The sequence below is a fragment of the Mytilus trossulus genome, chromosome 12 (genome assembly GCF_036588685.1).
Source record: "Mytilus trossulus isolate FHL-02 chromosome 12, PNRI_Mtr1.1.1.hap1, whole genome shotgun sequence".
NCBI classification, from domain to species: Eukaryota; Metazoa; Mollusca; class Bivalvia; order Mytilida; family Mytilidae; genus Mytilus; species Mytilus trossulus.
In genome coordinates, this window is record NC_086384.1 from 27,996,413 (window position 1) to 28,016,042 (window position 19,630).

The 19,630-nt window shown below is 31.2% G+C and overlaps 1 long non-coding RNA gene across 1 annotated transcript in view; it reads right to left on the bottom strand.

Annotated features, from left to right (window-relative positions):
• The window catches only part of LOC134693091 (uncharacterized), a 104,204-nt gene extending 86,333 nt beyond the window's left edge, over positions 1-17,871 (bottom strand). The window contains exon 1 of the long non-coding RNA XR_010102334.1: positions 17,798-17,871. This is a non-coding gene — a long non-coding RNA (uncharacterized LOC134693091). The remainder of the gene's footprint in view (positions 1-17,797) is intronic.
• Positions 17,872-19,630: the final 1,759 nt, after the last annotated feature.

Below are 19,630 nucleotides of genomic sequence, written 5' to 3' on the forward strand. Positions count from 1 at the left end.
GTTAAAGCGTTTCAAGACGTCTTAATTATTTGGGCTAGGTTTGATATGAAACAATTATCAAATATGCCATGATATATAACTTTTGAGATGTTTTTTTGTCAAAAATGAAAATGACGGCATCTGTTTCAATTCTCAACCTCTAAATATGTTATGTAAAATGTTTTGCAGGTCGAGTTATTATTTTCAAACTTGACAGTGTTCAGCCGCAAGTATTACAGTGATTGGATCAGATCAAAAGATGTAAATCTTGAAGCACACATTCCGACTTATAGAATAACATGAATAAAGAGATTAAGGAAAGACAGTGAAAAACAGGAAATATTTTAAAGGGTAAACATGGTAATCATTTCTTTGTTAAATACAATGTATTTTTTTTATAATATACTGATGACGAAATAAATTTATGAATATTTCCATCAGGAAATAAGCATACCTCATTTTATATTTATTATTACAAAATATGCTTTACGCTCAAATAAATTGTATAAAATTTCAGATAAAAAGTGTTTGAAGTAAACAATAAAAAGAAAAAATAAGTTTGGTAATTGAGTATAAAGAGTCTATTCATATAACAAAAGAGGGATGTATAAGTACGCAGCCACACATTGGGCTGACTGAGATTTGATGCCACTTTCTTTCAAATATTTTACAATAATGAAAGAGTGCTTGTGGTATGATTGCCAATGAGATTAATGAGATACATTTGTACCAGAGACCAAAGAGCATTAAATGAGTACTGAAAAGTGTCTCTTGTCCACATATCAGGAATACTGATACAAGCATGAAAAAACTTACTTACAGATTGTGGTTTAAAGTATATTTATTTCTTAGTTATAATGTATATCAATTTCTGGCACCTTTATAATATACTTCTAATATGTCTCTATTTGTTTTATTTTAATGTTTTATAGATAAAGCTATTATTTCATATTGGACAATGTTCATCAGCAAGTATTACAAGGTGATTTGGATCAGATCAAAAGATGTTTACATTGAAGCATACATTCGGACCAATAGAATAAAGAGAAAACGATAATACAGTCCAAAACAGGAAATATTTGAAAGGGTAAATAGTTCTTTTTAATTATGACAGACTTATTGTGATAATTTCCATCCGGAAATAAGTATACCTCAATTCATATTTATAGTTACAAAATTTGCTTTACAATCAAGTAAATTGTATAAAATTTCAGATAAATAGTGTTTGAAGAAAACAATACCAAGAAAAAAATAGTTCGTTAATTGAGTACCAAGAGTCAATTCATATAACAAAAGAGGGATGTATAAGTACGCAGCCACACATTGGCCTAAGATTTGATTTCATTCAAATTTGGTAACTTCTTTAATATTTTACAATAATGAAAGAGTACCTGTGGCATGATTGCCAATGAGATTAATGAGATAGATTTGTACCAGAGACCAAAGTGCTTTAAATTAGTACTTTTAAGTGTCTCTTGTCCTCTACATCAGGGATACTGATTTAAGCATTTCTTATTGGAAAAAACTTGCTTACAGATTGTGGTTTAATATTATTTTCTTAGTTATAATTTATATCAAATTCTGGCTCCTTTATATTATACTTCTAATATGTCTCTATTTGTTTTATTTTAATGTTTTATAGATAAAGCTATTATTTCATATTGGACAATGTTCAGCAGCAAGTATTACAAGGTGATTAAGAACATATCAAAAGATGTTTACATTAAAGCATACATTTGGACCACTAGAATAAAGAGAAAACGATAATACAGTCCAAAACAGGAAATATTTGAAAGGGTAAATAGTTCTTTTTAATTATGACAGACTTATTGTGATAATTTCCATCCGGAAATAAGTATACCTCAATTCATATTAATTGTTACAAGATTTGCTTTACAATCAAATAAATTGTATAAAATTTCAGATAAATAGTGTTTGAAGAAAACAATACCAAGAAAAAAATAGTTCGTTAATTGAGTACCAAGAGTCAATTCATATAACAAAAGAGGGATGTATAAGTACGCAGCCACACATTGGCCTAAGATTTGATTTTATTCAAATTTGGTAACTTCCTTAATATTTTACAATAATGAAAGAGTACTTGTGGCATGATTGCCAATGAGATTAATGAGATAGATTTGTACCAGAGACCAAAGTGCTTTAAATTAGTACTTTTAAGTGTCTCTTGTCCTCTTCATCAGGGATACTGATTTAAGCATTTCTTATTGGAAAAAACTTGCTTACAGATTGTGGTTTAATATTATTTTCTTAGTTATAATTTATATCAAATTCTGGCACCTTTATATTATACTTCTAATATGTCTCTATTTGTTTTATTTTAATGTTTTATAGATAAAGCTATTATTTCATATTGGACAATGTTCAGCAGCAAGTATTACAAGGTGATTAAGAACATATCAAAAGATGTTTACATTAAAGCATACATTCGGACCACTAGAATAAAGAGAAAACGATAATACAGTCCAAAACAGGAAATATTTGAAAGGGTAAATAGTTCTTTTTAATTATGACAGACTTATTGTGATAATTTCCATCCGGAAATAAGTATACCTCAATTCATATTAATTGTTACAAGATTTGCTTTACAATCAAATAAATTGTATAAAATTTCAGATAAATAGTGTTTGAAGAAAACAATACCAAGAAAAAAATAGTTCGTTAATTGAGTACCAAGAGTCAATTCATATAACAAAAGAGGGATGTATAAGTACGCAGCCACACATTGGCCTAAGATTTGATTTCATTCAAACTTGGTAACTTCCTTAATATTTTACAATAATGAAAGAGTACCTGTGGCATGATTGCCAATGAGATTAATGAGATAGATTTGTACCAGAGTCTGTACTTTTTGAGAAACACTCAATATGAAGCACATAACTATTTGAGAAACACTTGTCAATATGAAGCACATAACTATTTGAGAAACACTTGTCAATAATAACTATTTGAGAAACACTTGTCAATAATAACTATTTGAGAAACACTTGTCAATATGAAGCACATGTTTTTTTGAGAAACACTTGTCAATATGAAGCACATAACTATTTGAGAAACACTTGTCAATATGAAGCACATAACTATTTGAGAAACACTTGTCAATATGAAGCACATAACTATTTGAGAAACTGAGAAACACTTGTCAATATGAAGCACATAACTATTTGAGAAACACTTGTCAATATGAAGCACATAATTATTTGAGAAACACTTGTCAATATGAAGCACATAACTATTTGAGAAACACTTGTCAATATGAAGCGCATAACTATTTGAGGAACACTTGTCAATATGAAGCACATAACTATTTGAGAAACACTTGTCAGTATGAAGCACATATTTTTTTGAGAAACACTTGTCAATATGAAGCACATAACTATTTGAGAAACACTTGCCAATATGAATCACATAACTATTTGAGAAACACTTGTCAATCTGAAGCAGGCAAACTGCTTGAAAAAAACTTAACATGTAGCACAAACCCTACTTGATACAACTTTCAACACGAAGCACATCAAAAGCCCAAATGAAATATTTAAATAAAATATGGCCCTGTCACGTTGGCCACTTTACTAAGTAAAGAGTTTCCAGTTGATACCGCGTGGAGGTGTGACTTGGACTTGGTCAAATTAACCCATTTATCAACCTTTTTTTTTTTTTTTTTTCTTCATTATGTAAGAAGATTTTTTTTTTTATTAAAAAAGTGTAATTTAATTTTACATTATAATTTTAAATATGAGCATACAACACAACACATACTGTATCTATATTTTTATACGATTCTCACCAATTCAACTTATACAACCGATATTGTTTTTTCCAGCTAAGTCGAAACTTCTACTGTATTATGTAAATAAAAAAGATTTCTCACTGAACATTATATTTGAACATATTCTGCTTTCAGAATGTGGAAACAGATGAATTCAAGTGTACAGCTACAACCTACTTAAATACATGTGATATGGGATATTTGGAACTAAAATTGTTTATGTAAAAATAGTATTTGAATGGAATTATTTCAAACATGTGTATTGAAATCTGTGATGACAGTTTGTAAATTTGATTCATCCAGTTCAATTAAATTAATGCCAAGATTCTCAAATTCAAGAAAAAAATCATTAAATATATTATTATCTGAGTCGGTGTCAGTGTCTGATTCAGAGTCATAAAGGGGTTCATCTTGGGTTTTCTCGTTTGGTTGTTGGATATTTGCATCACCTGAAGGTAACATTGTAGGGCCATTTGAATTTAAACAAGACTGTCCACATTTACATCCAGGACCGCACGACTTTCTTTGCTTCCTACATCCACACTGATTGCCACTACAATTTGATTTTATACACCCACACCCAGCTGTCCATAATTTTACATTGTTAGAAATTTTTTCTAAATTTTCATCAGAGTCCCAAACAATGCTTAGTACATTTTTGTCAACCTTCCAGCCATGGTCATTCAAAATTGGATAATGCACAAAATTTTTATTAGCTTGTTGCCATACAAGTTTAACCCAACAAGACCTTTTCCAGTGTAAAAATAATGCATCATTAGATGGCAGGAAAAATTCTTCAGATGGCACTCTACAGTACAGTGCATCTCTAATTTTTGAAAGCCAAATATAGTGATTTTCTAACGGGCTTAATGTTTCTACAAAAGCAGATTGAAATAAATAATGGGGAGAGTCGATTCTATCCTTTAAGAAGGCAGAGGAACATTTCCTCCAATATTCACAACCAACTAAACGTAAAAAAGCAAGGAATCCAGTATTTTCTCTGTTATCACTTTCACTTAATTTTCCCAACCACCCCTTTACAATATTATTGGAAGTAATAAAATCTGGATATTTGAAAAATATCTGATAGAAAGAAGTTTTACCATGGTCCCTAAAAAAAGATACATAATCACATCCAGTAACAATATACAACATTTGAAAAATTGATGGTATATCGTCAAGATTGTCGTTTGAAAGGCACTGTAAATCTGGATCATTTTTCATGGACTGAATAAGCTTATTCATGTTTAAATATATGACATCTTTCTTAAAAGTAAGTTGAACAAAAACCTGTTTGTCTAAAGTTTGTATAAATGGTAAACCAATATTGTATGTGTCATTGTCTGGCGAATAAATAAGTACAGTATCACACAAAGTTTGTTCAGTGTGTAACCATACTCGACTGTCCCCCTCTGATATATTAGTTTGAAAATTCTTAATTATTCTTATCTCATTTTTGACAACACATTTTGATAAAGAAGAATTGTCAAAACCACCACCAACAACAAATGTTTGGTTCAATTTGATTGCATTTTGTGACAGTAATAAAAACTGTTCACTTATTAATAAAACCAATTGTTTTTTGTTGTTTCTATTTGCCAAAAATTTCAACCAATCTGATGGTAGTTTGGAAGATTTGGTAAAAGAAGCACAAGAGGTATTTTCATTTTTTAAATCACGTCTGTTCCTCTCGATGTCCTTCGGGGAAAGTGGAGGGGACTGATCATCAAAAACCAGATGCACTTCAACTGTAGTATTATTATCAAAATAGGGAAATATGCATTTTTTGTAAAGGTAAATAATATAATCAGTGAAAGTTTTATGTGGAGATAACAAGGGTTTGGTATGTAAAAAAAACATTCCATCTATAACCACACATTGAGGGGTTTCAGTTAAAATATTTGTGAAGGAATCTGGGTATCGTGTACGGAAAATCTTTAAAGTTTTTGATTTGTCACCTTTATATGGTAAGCCATCAGAGTCCACAATGGCTTTGGGTAAAGCAATAAACTGTTGAAAATCTGAAACTGGTATGTTTTGATTTTTGGACCAGGAAATTTGTTTCCTAAGCAATGAATTTTCTAAACGTTGGTCTTTTAATTCTTTTTTAACATAAGAAACAGTTTGTGGTTTAAATGAAAAACCAGTAATTTTTTTGGTTTTATTATGTCTAAACTTAAAGTCAGTCATACAAGATTTTATGTAGGTCATCAAATGAGTAGTGGCTACATTTTCATATGATAATAAGTCATCTTTTTGTAATTTTGTTAGAATTATTTTATCATTGAAAAAATGTGATAAGGTTTTATGCTCAAATTGCACTAAATTGCTTTGCCTGAGATGATGTATATATAAAAGTATATTTTCTTCTTCAAAAGTTGTCCGAGTAACTGCAGTTTTGTGACGATCTGGCTTAACGAATGAAAGTTCATTTTTTAAATTGGTTAACACTTTAGCTCTGTGAGGAAGATAATGAACTAGTTTTGACAGAGCAGAAGAGGAAAAAGTTGTCATTGCACCCTTTACTTCACGGTTGATACAACTCTCGTGGGCTTCATCCAATCCCTGACTATGAATGTTTCTGCCAGATATGTTTACAACAAAAGCACCCTCTTCAAACTTTTTAATAATGCCAGCTGGAAAATGTTTCAAGTCTGCTATATGATATGGTAAAAGTCGTGCATAATATTTGCTTTCAGTGATTTGGGTGATTTTGGTCACTTCTTTTATACAAAAATTACGAAGTTCCCAGTTACCAGAACGTATAGCAAGGAAATATGAAATATAAGTGAAGCAGTGCTTACTTAAGAAAGTATTCCAAAATCTCCAGTTTTCATTTTCCGCACAAAGCTGATCTAATAATTCTTCATATTCGAATGAAAAATTTTGGAAAAATTTCATTTGTTTTTGTATTTTCTCTAAAGGGGAAAGTGTATCATCTGATAAAATGTCAGATACTCTTTTAATATGAATAAAATGGTCAGTTTGGTCATAATGAAAATGAAAATATTTAATAACAGTTTCTATTTGAAAACGAAAAAGTGATTCCCAGAATTGCAACAAGAAATTATGAGTTTTATCAAAGTTCAAAGCCTGTATAACTGAATTTGCAGTTGCACCTTGATGGAAAATTTCAATGAAGTCTTTGAGACCAGCATCAAGATACAACCTCATAATCATCCTCTGATAATTTTTTAATATGTGCCAGTCACCTGGAAAAGGGAGGACCCAATCAAGTTCTGATCCATATTCCTCTTTTAGCTTTACTAAGAGGTCATATGTCTTTCCATCACCAACAACAACTAAATGGTTGATATCCTGACCAACATTTAAATTTTGATGCAATATCTCTAATGAATGTTTGACGGTATCTTTGTTGTCACATTGTTCATCCAACAAAGACAGATATTTTACCTCAGATTTTTCAATTAGAGTATTGTTAGTTTTTTTACTTATAAAATCTTGAATACCAGGGGATTGGGAATGGCTATTTGGACAGGGCAGTTTACAAAAACAGTATTCAAATAAAGTAGAAGCACAGCTTTGGGCCACTGTAATTTCAGAATCAGATTTTTCAAAATCATTCACAATGAATTTTTTTTTTAAATTAGATTCCTGTCTGTTACTATTTGGATGTTCTATAGTAACTTTAGTAACAAAACTTTCTAAATTTAGTATAGACTGATCAGAGAAATAATTATCTTCTGGCTTTCTTTTTCGGTTTCGAGCAAATTGCTGAATTTCTGATTCTTTCATTACTTCTGTGCAAATGGCTGCAATACTTGACAATTTTTTATGAAAACCATTACTTTCTGAAATCTGAAACATCAGTTATATTTTTTGACATAAGAAAAATACCACTATTAAAGTATAACCTATGATTAATTAAAGGACAATATTTTCCATCAATCTCCATAATGTGGAAAGAATGATTAGAAAAAAACATGGGATTTATTTTCTTCTTAAGGAGTAAGTGATTTTGGTTTAAGGGATGGTTTGTGTTTATTTCATAAATATAAATACAACATCCTGTAGCAAAAGATACAGCGGCTAAATCTACTAAATCTGACTCTCTTCTAGTATTAAAAAGATATAATTCATGGTTAATGTGCTCATCTGGAGAAAATTTTGAAACTTTAGAAAAGTTTTCATCACTTAAATAATAAGGATCTGACAATATTTCTCTCAGAGATTGATCCATAACAGTATTTGTTAGGCAATTTTCCATAACTTTTTCAATATCAGAATTGCAAATACCATCATTATCTCTTTCAGATGTGAGTAAACCATAATTCATTAAAATTGCAATTGACTTGTAAAGGGAAATAACTTTAAAATCATTATCTGAAAATAAATTGATGGAACGATACTCATCTTGACCATATGAATATATATGCCCTTTTAAATATTGTTGCTTTTCCTCAGGCAATAACTCTATTGATGGCTTAGGTATAACCAATTGAATAGAGGTTCCATCAAAACCACGATGGGCATCTGTAGACTTAACAGCAGCATAAGATGATCTTTTGTTAATATTATCTACAGATGCTATTTGAAATTGACATTTTGAGGAATTAATTGAATTTGATTTCCTTTCTTCAACAATTTGAGTTTGGTATCTCTCATAAGTCTGCTTAGAAACACATATACCAAATTTATTTAAAAGGTTAAAGCATTCAGTAGAGGAATTGGTAAACTTGTCAATTATGTCAGCTATTAACAATTGAAATTTATTACATTTAGAATCTCTATTGAAAATTAAACAACAACAAATATTAAAAATTTGAGAAAACTGAACAGAATCCTCACTTAATGAATTCTCCCCGAAAGGAAGCTGTATTTCTTGTCCTATTAAGGAACACAAGAAATTCCACAATATTGGGTCAATAGAATTCTCTATAAAGTGGTGAAGTTTAAAATTTGACAAGCTTCTATTGGAACTATTTTTAATATTTTTACAAGATGTTTGTATTTTAGATTTGATCATTTCTGCAGCTTTTTTCAAAATATTTGCCTCATCATTGATGAGGCAAATATTATCATCAGTCTCGACTTTTTCTTGGAGTGTATTTCCTTCATGTGAAGTACAAGTTTTAAATTTCTTTAATTCAGCCAAAGAGTCAATTAGACAAGAAACAATATTAATTCCTTTCATGAGTATTATAGTACCATTTCGGTCGTATTTGCAGTTGATGGAATCACCGAATAATGTGTTTAATTTGTGACATAATAAACGGTTTTGATTTCTCAACTGATCTGAGATAAAATTCCCCCCTAAATCTGTATAAAACTGCACAATGTCTGAAATAAGAAGTGCCTTTCTTTCTAAAAGATCATTGCAAATTTTAGTAATGAGTATATCAAAACATTGGGTGCTATCAATATCTAAATAAATTGGAAGAGAGCTGTTAGTGGCTTTTGTCAAAATGGTCTATAATTTTTTCACGGCTTAATATCTCAACAAAAGCATCACTATCAAAAAAGTTTGTAACAGAAGAAAAACATTGTTTGCATATATCTGAAATTTTAGATAAATCAACAGGGGTCAAATTTTTGTCTTGAAAGTAGTATGGTAATTTGTCCATCTTTTCCAACCTCAATTTGTATTTTCTCTTTAAAATAGAGTTACATATATTACATTTGTCATGTGATGATTCAAACCTTGTAGCCTTCAAAAAATGAGAATCACAAAGAAAAATCTTACATCCTTCATAATGAGCTATATTTGTAGCAAAAATAGAATTTATTTTATCTAGGGAAATGGGTGAGGGACGTAAATGAGATATGTCAGGGGAGCACATCTGTAGAGAATGTAATGTACATAGAACCTTTTTCTTTTTAATAATTGGTACATCTTGCTCATTTCTCTTGGTACTGGCTGCCCTCTCTGACTTAAGAAAACAAGCCTTGCAGATACAATCATTTTCAAAAAGTTCATATTTTTGTTGTATATAATTCATAACTATATCAGATGGATCATTTTTTAACAAATGGCGATAAGAATAAATGCTCTTTTTTTTGCATATTCTGCATGGACCACATTCTCTTTCAGGGTGAACATTTGAACCTTTAACACCCCCCAAACCAGGTTGATATAAATCTATTTTCAGACCATCCTCACAGATGACTGGCTTCATGATGGATAATGTGAGACCATTTTTTAACCTGAAATGTTGCTGTTTTTTTTTTATTCCAGTATGTTTTTCCACAAATGATTTCAGGGTTGATATTGATATAGTTTTATGGAATGTATTAAATGTAAGAGATTTGCCAAAAGCTTGGATATAAATACTTGTTCTTTTATTATGATTAGTTGTAATTATCATCTTCTTTTCATGAGGAATTTCTCCAGGTTCATACATTTTATCATCATTACACTTTTCTTTCTTGTCAGTCTCAGAGATGGATAGTAAATTAAAGGAATTTTTTGTAGAAACTGTGTAAAATTCAGACTCACTACTAAAATTATTCTGGTTGGCTTTGGGAACATATTTTAAGCTGTTACCAATATTAGAAACTGGACACACCTTGACATTATTACAATGTTTAGCCTTTGGTCTCAAAATTTGTTTGGACTTTCTGTAATGTTCTGTTTTAGAAATTGAAGTATTTACTGCTTCAGTTAATTTAGTATCAATATTTTTTGTTGTTGACTTATTGGATGAAAATTTAAAATTATTAAGAGATTTCTGGATGCCCATTTTGTCAACTGGGTTTATGAGGGGTGGAAAATCTTCCACATTGAACTGAAATTGCATTTTAAATAGTCAATAGGTATTTTTTTTAAACAAAAAAAAATGGTATTTCAGGACAGAAGTATCAAATTTTACATTTAATATAAAATAGAATTATATCATAATATCATAACAGAGACATATCAGAGCCAAAACAAAATTAAAATATTAAACCACACACACAATGATGATGAAAAAAAGTATCAAAACTGTTCTTCTTTTAATACTTGAGTTAAAGGAACTTTCTTTAAAACCACATTATACAATACAATACAATACAATATTTTTATTGTCAATCAAGGACGCCCGAAAAGAGCAGTATAATTTATACAAACAATTTGTTACAATGATTATTATTAATTCTTAATGATATACAAATGACAAAAGATAGAATAAAGAAAATGAACCCAAAAGCAAAATTAAAACCACAGATATATGTATACGATCAGATTTTCGTAAATGAAGTATTTTAAAACTGAATTACATTTGTAAGTGTAAACGTATTCAATTCTTTAAAAAGATGAAAGTTAAAGAGAAAATTTTACAAGTCTGAGAGCAACCAACAATCGATAGCAGATTATGCCAGATAAAATGTACGTCAGAAAAGAACGCTGTTGACAAATTACGTGTAGCGTTCTTTTTACTGAGGAAGTTCAGGTGTTAGTGTGATCGATTGGGTTTAATGAGGAAGTTCAGGATAGTACTATCGATTAATGATGATCAATGATTCGATTATAAACAACATCGAGCCACCAACTTTTATTTACCGGAAACGAAGTATATTAAATATAAAGTATAATGCAGTTCTCTTGCGGTACGAATACCAAATAATTCCGGTTTATTTATAGCAGTACAATTTATTATAGTTTGGAAACTTTAAAGGAAAGCTAATTTAATATTTTTAAACATTTGTAACAGAAGAAAAATATATGCAGCTGGAATGTCACAGCAGTGTCCGTCTTCTATCAGGTCCGACCGCCGCCCCCTTCTTACGTTACGTGTGTGACTGCTCGGAATCCTAATTTCATGTTGTCATTACATTTTTTCTACTCAGTAGAATTAGAAAAATTTTAAACCAGATTATCTCTATATATTTAGAACCAAGAAAATAAAATTGGAAAAAGTTTAGGCGAAGAATTTTATTTTTTATTTTATTTTAAATGAAAAGATGAAAAACAGTGTCACCCCACTGTGAACTTTACACTATATAAATCAATCTTGTTTTTCTCTATATCTAATCGATAGAATTGTCTAAAATTTTAAAAAAGCATGCAATATATACCCAAGATGATTACCGAAATGTATGAAAAAATTTGAGGCGACCGATTTTTTGAATTTGCTAATTAATGAGGGCGAGCCGAAACGCTAGGGAAAAAAAGGGGGGAAAAAATTTCGAAAACTATTTCCAGAAATATTTTTTTTTAATTATTTTTTTTGATAAATATGTTTTTTTTCAAGGACACTAGTTACTAAGGATTCCTCATTTCACTTCCGTGCATCAAATAACTCATATTTACACTAAAACGCTAACAATTTCTAAAATATACCGCACTTGCTATGAAAAAGATTAAAAAATGAGACCCCGGCATTAAAATGGGAACAAATATTTGCCCTGGCTTGAACACCCGTGTTCTTTACGAATTTCGACGCCAAAAGCTCACGCGAATATGATGTAAAAATTTCTAGCAAATCGAAGGATAGGTATTTTTTTGTTCCCATTTTTGACATAGTCATTTAATCATACAGTGCCGAAAATCAAAATCCGAAATTCTATGTTCAGATACAAAAAAAAAAGATTTCCTTATATTTCAATGTTCAAAAATAAAAATAATATGTAAACTTATATATTTTCGATTAAAAATATGCTTACAAACGACCGTATTTATCATCAGTACTTTGCCGCAAACGAATAAAACAAAATACACAAAAGCGCGCCATTTTTCAGTTGACGTCGGCCGACGCAAAATAGTCCAATTTTCGGCGTAGGACTACTGAGCGCCGCCGAATCACATTTTGGCCTAAAAGGCACATCCGGTTGTCCTACTGACAGGGCCAATATGAAAAAGTCCATATATTGATACTTTTATTAACCAACTATAAAGGCAACTTCATTCAAGAACAGTCTTCGAGTCTCGGATACAAAATTATACAGCTATCCACATACTACAACAGGACCAGTACAGAAAAGCCCGTTTCATAACATTTCTTTTTTAAAAATGGTTTTAATTCTTCGATTAAACAAAGAGTAAGAAACTTACCGTGAAGAAGATACAGGAATTTCATAGCTGAACTTCAACTTGTCTTTTCGCATGGAATTTTAGTCAACATTGTCATTGTGACTGTCAGATCACAGGAATCGGAAGTTCTATCAATAAAATTCTGTAAATAATAAGGTCGACTATCAATAGAGCTTCTCGTAGAGATTCCTGTGCACATTGTCACTATCATGTGTCGTTCATTAAATCATATCTCTTCCCATACCACTAGGTTCTCCTATTCATGGACCTATATTCATTCTGAAGTGGTGGTATGGTTTAAATATACCTGGCACCTTGTTTGCAAATAAACCTTTTTAATTCAATGATGGTGCCAAACAAGATTTTACAATTTGTCTTGATTTTTACATACATTGATATATGATCATGAAGTACATAAAACATTTTAGTAAAAAATCTGCCCTTTTAGATTTTATCTCATTTTTCCATCTTAACTTATTTTTTTAACCTATAGATCTTATTAAATAATACCTTTTTTAATTTAATGTTATGCCTAAAAACAAAATCAAATGATACAAACTTTAATTTAAAATTTTAAAGTTAAGGTAAAACTCCATATGATGCAAATGGAGGTGCTCCTAATTCAAGAGGCTTATACTAAGAAGAAACATTTACCTTTGGCTTTGGTTTCCTTCCCCTTACTTATTTTCCCCTGGTCAATGGCTGCCAGCATTTTCAAAACGTTCAATCAGAGACATAATATACAAGTTTATATGTCTCTGGTTCAATCAATGAATATTTATTTCATTTTGTATGATCAATAAAACAATCATTCATATTTTTAGGAATGTATAAGTCTTGAATTTGATCTATTAACATCTGACACCGATCTTTTCACTTGTCCCATCGGACAAGTAGTATGATGAATCTACTTGCCCGACACCTAATTCCACTTGTCCCGGACAATCGGACAAACGGTAATGTCGAGCCCTGTTTGTGAGAGACACTCCTGGTAAATTCATGATGAATTTCCCGAACGTTATAAAGATATCAATAATAAACCTTTTTGTTATTTATTGGGATACTACCAAGTTAGGTATCGGGGAAGATTACAACACTTACTATAAGCATGTAAAAAAATATTTTAAACGTGACCGATCACCAATGTTTACCTTTCCTTGCAATGTTCTGACTGATGAAGAAAAGACAAATATTATAAAACTGTTTTTTTTTCTCTCTCTAAAGACAGAATATACTTAATTCTTCAAATCATATTGATATTTTTTTTTATTTAAACATAGTAAAGAAAGAACTTGGATGCACTTTTTATTATTCGTAATATATGTGTATAAGAAAGGCAAAAGACAGTGACATAATAAATTTATATTTCTGTGTGATTCTAACATAATTTTACTTTGAATGCTTGTAAAAACAATATATCGACATCAAAAGAAGCCCATTTCCTGTCCTTATTTATCATGTTTATGTTATTTGACATGTTCAATCCCTCATTAACTAAACAACAAAAAATGAGTGAAATAAATAAGAAAAATATAGTTAAGTAAACACTCAAATTTTATCCCCGGCTTAGTATATATCTAGGATTTTGATTGGTTAACGCACGTCGTTACAAAACCCATAGCCCCTGGGTGTTGCTAACCCATATCCCCGGACGTTGTTAACCATTATCCCGGGGAACTTCACGCAAGTTTTCCTAAGTTCCATGCTTGCTCCTTGTGAAATATTTAATTCTGAAGATTATCCATGATGTTTGTAATTAAATATTTAATTCTGTAGATTATCCATGATGTTTGTAATTAAATATTTAATTCATTAACGATTTTGTCTTATGCCGATCATTTACACTCATTCCATTAAATGCATCACTTGACTCCACATTTTTAAGGATTGGGACTACTGACCTTGCTATGCAAATGACCCAAGTTGACGTCACACCATCTATGACGTAACTCTCACAACATTGACCGCCATATTCGACTTAGTCCAGTTTCTCTGTCTCCGTATTAAAAACGTCTTATATTTGACTACCTGTAGGGTTCTACCATAGGTAGTACCCTACACCCCGTAAAAAAAAGGTAAAATTTCCGAATTTCAATAAAAAAAATTTAGATAATGAAAAAAACGTTGTTTTCACGTTACACTTTGTACCCGAATTTCCATAAAACTCGCCCGATTCGGACTAAGACCGGGGATAAATTCGTTATCCACGTTCATATCCGTAGATATGGATATTTTAACACCCTTCAGTACCCTGTACACCCTTCGGCTGCGCCTCATGGTGTACTGGGGTACTTCAGGGTGTTAAAATATCCATATCTACGGATATGAACGTAGATAACTTATAATATCTACAGCATCTCTAATCACATAGTGACATATCACTTTTCTCAGTGATATTAAACTTAATTATATCCCTTTCAATAACAAAAAAGTTATTGAACGATCAGGAAATTCATCATGATATAAAGATCAAGCTGGTCAGGTCAAGTTTTCTTACATTTAAAAAAATAACAAAATTTTTTTTCATAAACTTTTATTATGAAAATTATAATTTCCCTGGGTAAGATTCTATAATTAAGTCCAATTCTTTCAATAACAAAAAAGCAGTTAACATTTTCTATATTGATCAGGACATTAGTCAGTGCAGAGTCGACGTTGGTCAGGTCAAGTTTATTTTTGGCCCGTTTTCAAATTGGTCTACATTAAGGTCCAAAGGGTCCAAAATTAAACTTAGTTTTTGACAAAAATTGAATCCGTTTGGTACTTTGATATGCTGAATCTAAAAATGTACTTAGATTTTTGATTTTTGATTTTTAGCCCAATTTTCAAGTTGGTCCAAATCGGGGTCCAAAATTAAACTTTGTTTGATTTTATCAAAAATTGAATAAATGGGGTTCTTTGATATGCCAAATCTAACTGTGTTTGTAGATTCTTCATTTTTGGTTCTGTTTTCAAATTGGTCTACATTAAAGTCCAAAGGGTCCAAAATTAAACTTAGTTTGATTTTAACAAAAATTGAATTCTTGTGGTTCTTTAATATGCTGAATCCAAACATGTACTTAGATTTTTGATTATGGGCCCAGTTTTCAAGTTGGTCCAAATCAGGATCGAAAATTATTATATTCAGTATCGTGCAATTGCAAGAAATTTTCAATTGCACAGTACTCAGCAATAACAAGAAATCTTCAATTGCACAGTACTCAGCAATAACAAGAAATTTTCGATTGCACAGTATTGCGCAATAGCAAGAAATCTTCAATTGCACAGTATTGTGCAATAGCAAGTATTTTCAATTGCACAGTATTGGACAATAGCAAGAAATATCATTGTCCAGAATAGTAGTTGAATCAACTTAAATCAATGTTTTATACAATATACAATGTATATTCACTTTTACTACCAACTGATAAATTAAAACAATCTTTACCATTCAGTGATAACAAGCACTTTTTTTACATTTTGATATTTTATGATGTATTTAAATGAGTGATTATTGTTGCAAACTCCATTAGAAATTTGAATTGAGATCGTTTTTGGAATAAAGGATAGGGGGATGTGAGAAAAAAAATTGGGGAGGGGGGGTTCAATTTTTCTCATTTGAAATTTCATAAATAAAAAGAAAATTTTTCAAACATTTTTTTGAGAGGATTAATATTCAACAGCATAGTGAATTGCTCAAAGGCAAAACAAAAATTTTAAGTTCATTAGACCACATTCATTCTGTGTCAGAAACCAATGCTGTGCCAACTATTTAATCACAGTCCAAATTTAGAGCTGAATCCAGCTTGAATGTTGTGTCCATACTTGCCCAAACCGTTCAGGGTTCAACCTCTGCGGTCGTATAAAGCTGCGCCCTGCGGAGCATCTGGTTATTATCTTGAATATTATTATACATGGAGATAAACTGTAAACAGCAATAATGTTCAGCAAAGTAAGATTTACAAATATTTACAAATAAGTCAACATGACCAAAATGGTCAGTTGACCCCTATAGGAGTTATTGCCCTTTATAGTCAATTTTTAACCATTTTTCATAAATCTTAGTTAACTTTTACAAAAATCTTCTCCTCTGAAACTACTTGGCCAAATTTTACTAAATATAGCCAGAATCATTATTATGCTATCTAGTTTAAAAATTGTGTTTTGTGATCAGTATAACTTATAACTCAAAAACCGAAGCATTTAGAGCAATTCTGACGGGGCAAAATTGTTAATCATGTCAAAATCTATCTGCCCTGATTTCAGATGAATCAAACAACCTGTTGTTGGGTTGCTACCCCAAAATTGTTAATTTTAAGGAAATTTTGCTGTTTTTGGTTATTATTTTGAATAATATTATAGATAGAGATAAACTGTAAACAGCAATGTTCAGCAAAGTAATATTTACCAATAAGTCAACATGACCAAAATGGTCAGTTGACCTGTTTAGGAGTTATTGCCCTTTATAGTCAATTTTTAACCATTTTTAGCTCACCTGGCCCACAGGGACAAGTGAGCTTTTCTCATCAATTGGCGCGTCTGTTGTCGTTAACTTATACAAAAATCTTCTCCTCTGAAACTACTGGGCCAAACTTGGCCACAATCACCATTGGGTTATCTATTTTAAAAATTGTGTCCGTGACCAAGCCGACCAACCAAGATGTCCGCCATGGCTAAAAATAGAACATAGGGGTAAAATGCAGTTTTTGGTTTATAACTCTAAAACCAAAGTATTTAGAGCAAATCTGACCGGGTTTTGTTTAGGGTGCAATCAACAGTTTTTTTCTATGACGTCATATTTTGAGGGACCATCTATAATTGACCCTTAGTGGTGTTAATGTTAATGAAGATACTTGTATAAAACTAGATATCATTAGAATCAGAATTTTCTCTAGTTTATAATGAAATAAAAATGAATTGTACTTTTAATAGTACCAAAAAGTTTTATCCAGAGAAAATGGGGAAAACATTGCCTAATCTATGCATAAAAAACATGAAATCAGGCCATGTGCACACACATGCAGACATGATACATGCACATTTTTCATATTCAAAACTGTATGAATTTCATAGGTTTTTACCTGGTCTTTCTAAAAAATTATGCTTCAGGCTACGTTCGCCTGCTCCGAAAAGAGCTACATTGGGTGCAAATAAGTTTTGCAATTTTCACTGCCAAAAAAACAGGATGTTTACAGTTTGTTTCCCCTTAAAACATGTGTATTTAATCTAATTTTTAAAAATTATTTTAATCATTCAACCTGTTTTAATTGAAGCCAGTTAACTTATTTTTACAATCAAATATAAAAAACATGATACTTTTTTACCAATTATGTTGATAAAAAGGGACTTCCCTCCACGTCTATTTATAGTCGGGGGGAAAAACCCCTAGTTTTTTATACGAAACTGTTTATAGCACCCTTATCAGGTCAAGATCTATCTGCCCTGAAATTTTCAGATGAATCAGACAACCCATTGTTGGGTTGCTGCCCCTAAATTGGTAATTTTAAGGAAATTTTACTGTTTAGTTAACTTTTACAAAAATCTTCTCCTCTGAAACTACGGGGCAAAATTTAAGCAAACTTGGCCACAATCACCATTGGGGTATCTATTTTAAAAATTGTGTCCGGTGACCAAGCCCACCAACCAAGATGGCCGCCATGGCTAAAAGTAGAACATACGGGTAAAATATAGATTTTGGCTTATATCTCTAAAACCAAAGCATTTAGAGCAAATCTGACATGGGGGTATAATTGTTTATCAGGTTAAGATCTATCTGCCCTGAAATTTTCAGATGAATCAGATAACCCATTATTGGGTTGCTGCCCCTGAATTGGTAATTTTAATGAAATTTTGCTGTTCTTGGTTATTATCTTGAATATTATTATAGATAGCAATAATGTTCAGCAAAGTAAGATATACAAATAAGTCAACATGACCGAAATGGTCAGTGTCCCCTTAAGGATTTATTGCCCTTAATAGTCAATTTTTAACCAATTTTCGTAAATCTTAGTTATCTTTTACAAAAATTTTCTACTCTAAAACTACTGGGCCAAATTTAACCAAACTTGGCCACAATTACCATTGGGGTATCTTTTTAAAAAAATTGTGTCCGGTGACCAAGCCGACTAACCAAGATGGCCGCCATGGCTAAAAATAGAACATAGGGTGCAATCAACAGTTTTTTTCTATGACGTCACATTTTTAGGGACCATGCATAAGTGACCCTTAGTGGTGGACTGATTAATAAAGATACTTGTATAAAACTTGATATCACTGGAATCAGAATGTTCTCTAGTTTATAATGAAATAAAAATAATGTGTACTTTTAATATATTAAAAACATTCCATCCAATGAACATGGGGGGAAAAAGCTCTAATTTTGACAGAAAAAACTTGAAACCAGGTCATGTGCACAGACGTGAAGACATGATCCATGCACATTTTTCATAATCAAAACTGTATGTAATTTGTAGGTTTTTACCTGGCCTTTCAAAAAAATCTTGTTTCAGGGTACGGTTTCCTGCTCCGAAAAGAGCTACAGTAGCTGCAAATAAGTTTTCAATTTTCACTGCCAAAAAAACAGGATGTTAACAAAGTTGTCTCCTCTCAAAACATGTAAAGTTAATTTAATTTTTGAAAATATTTCAATCATTCAACCTGTTTTAATTGAAAGCTAATTAACTATTTTTTACAATCAAACACAAAAAACATGATACTTTTGCACGAATTGAGTTAATAAACAGGGGATTCCCTCCATGGTTATTTTTAGTCGGAGAATAACCCCTAGTTTTTAGCTCACCTGGCCCGAAGGGCCAAGTGAGCTTATGCCATCACTTGGCGTCCGTCGTCGTCCGTCGTCTGTCGTCGTAAACTATTTCAAGAATCTTCTCCTCAGAAACTACTGGGCCAAATAC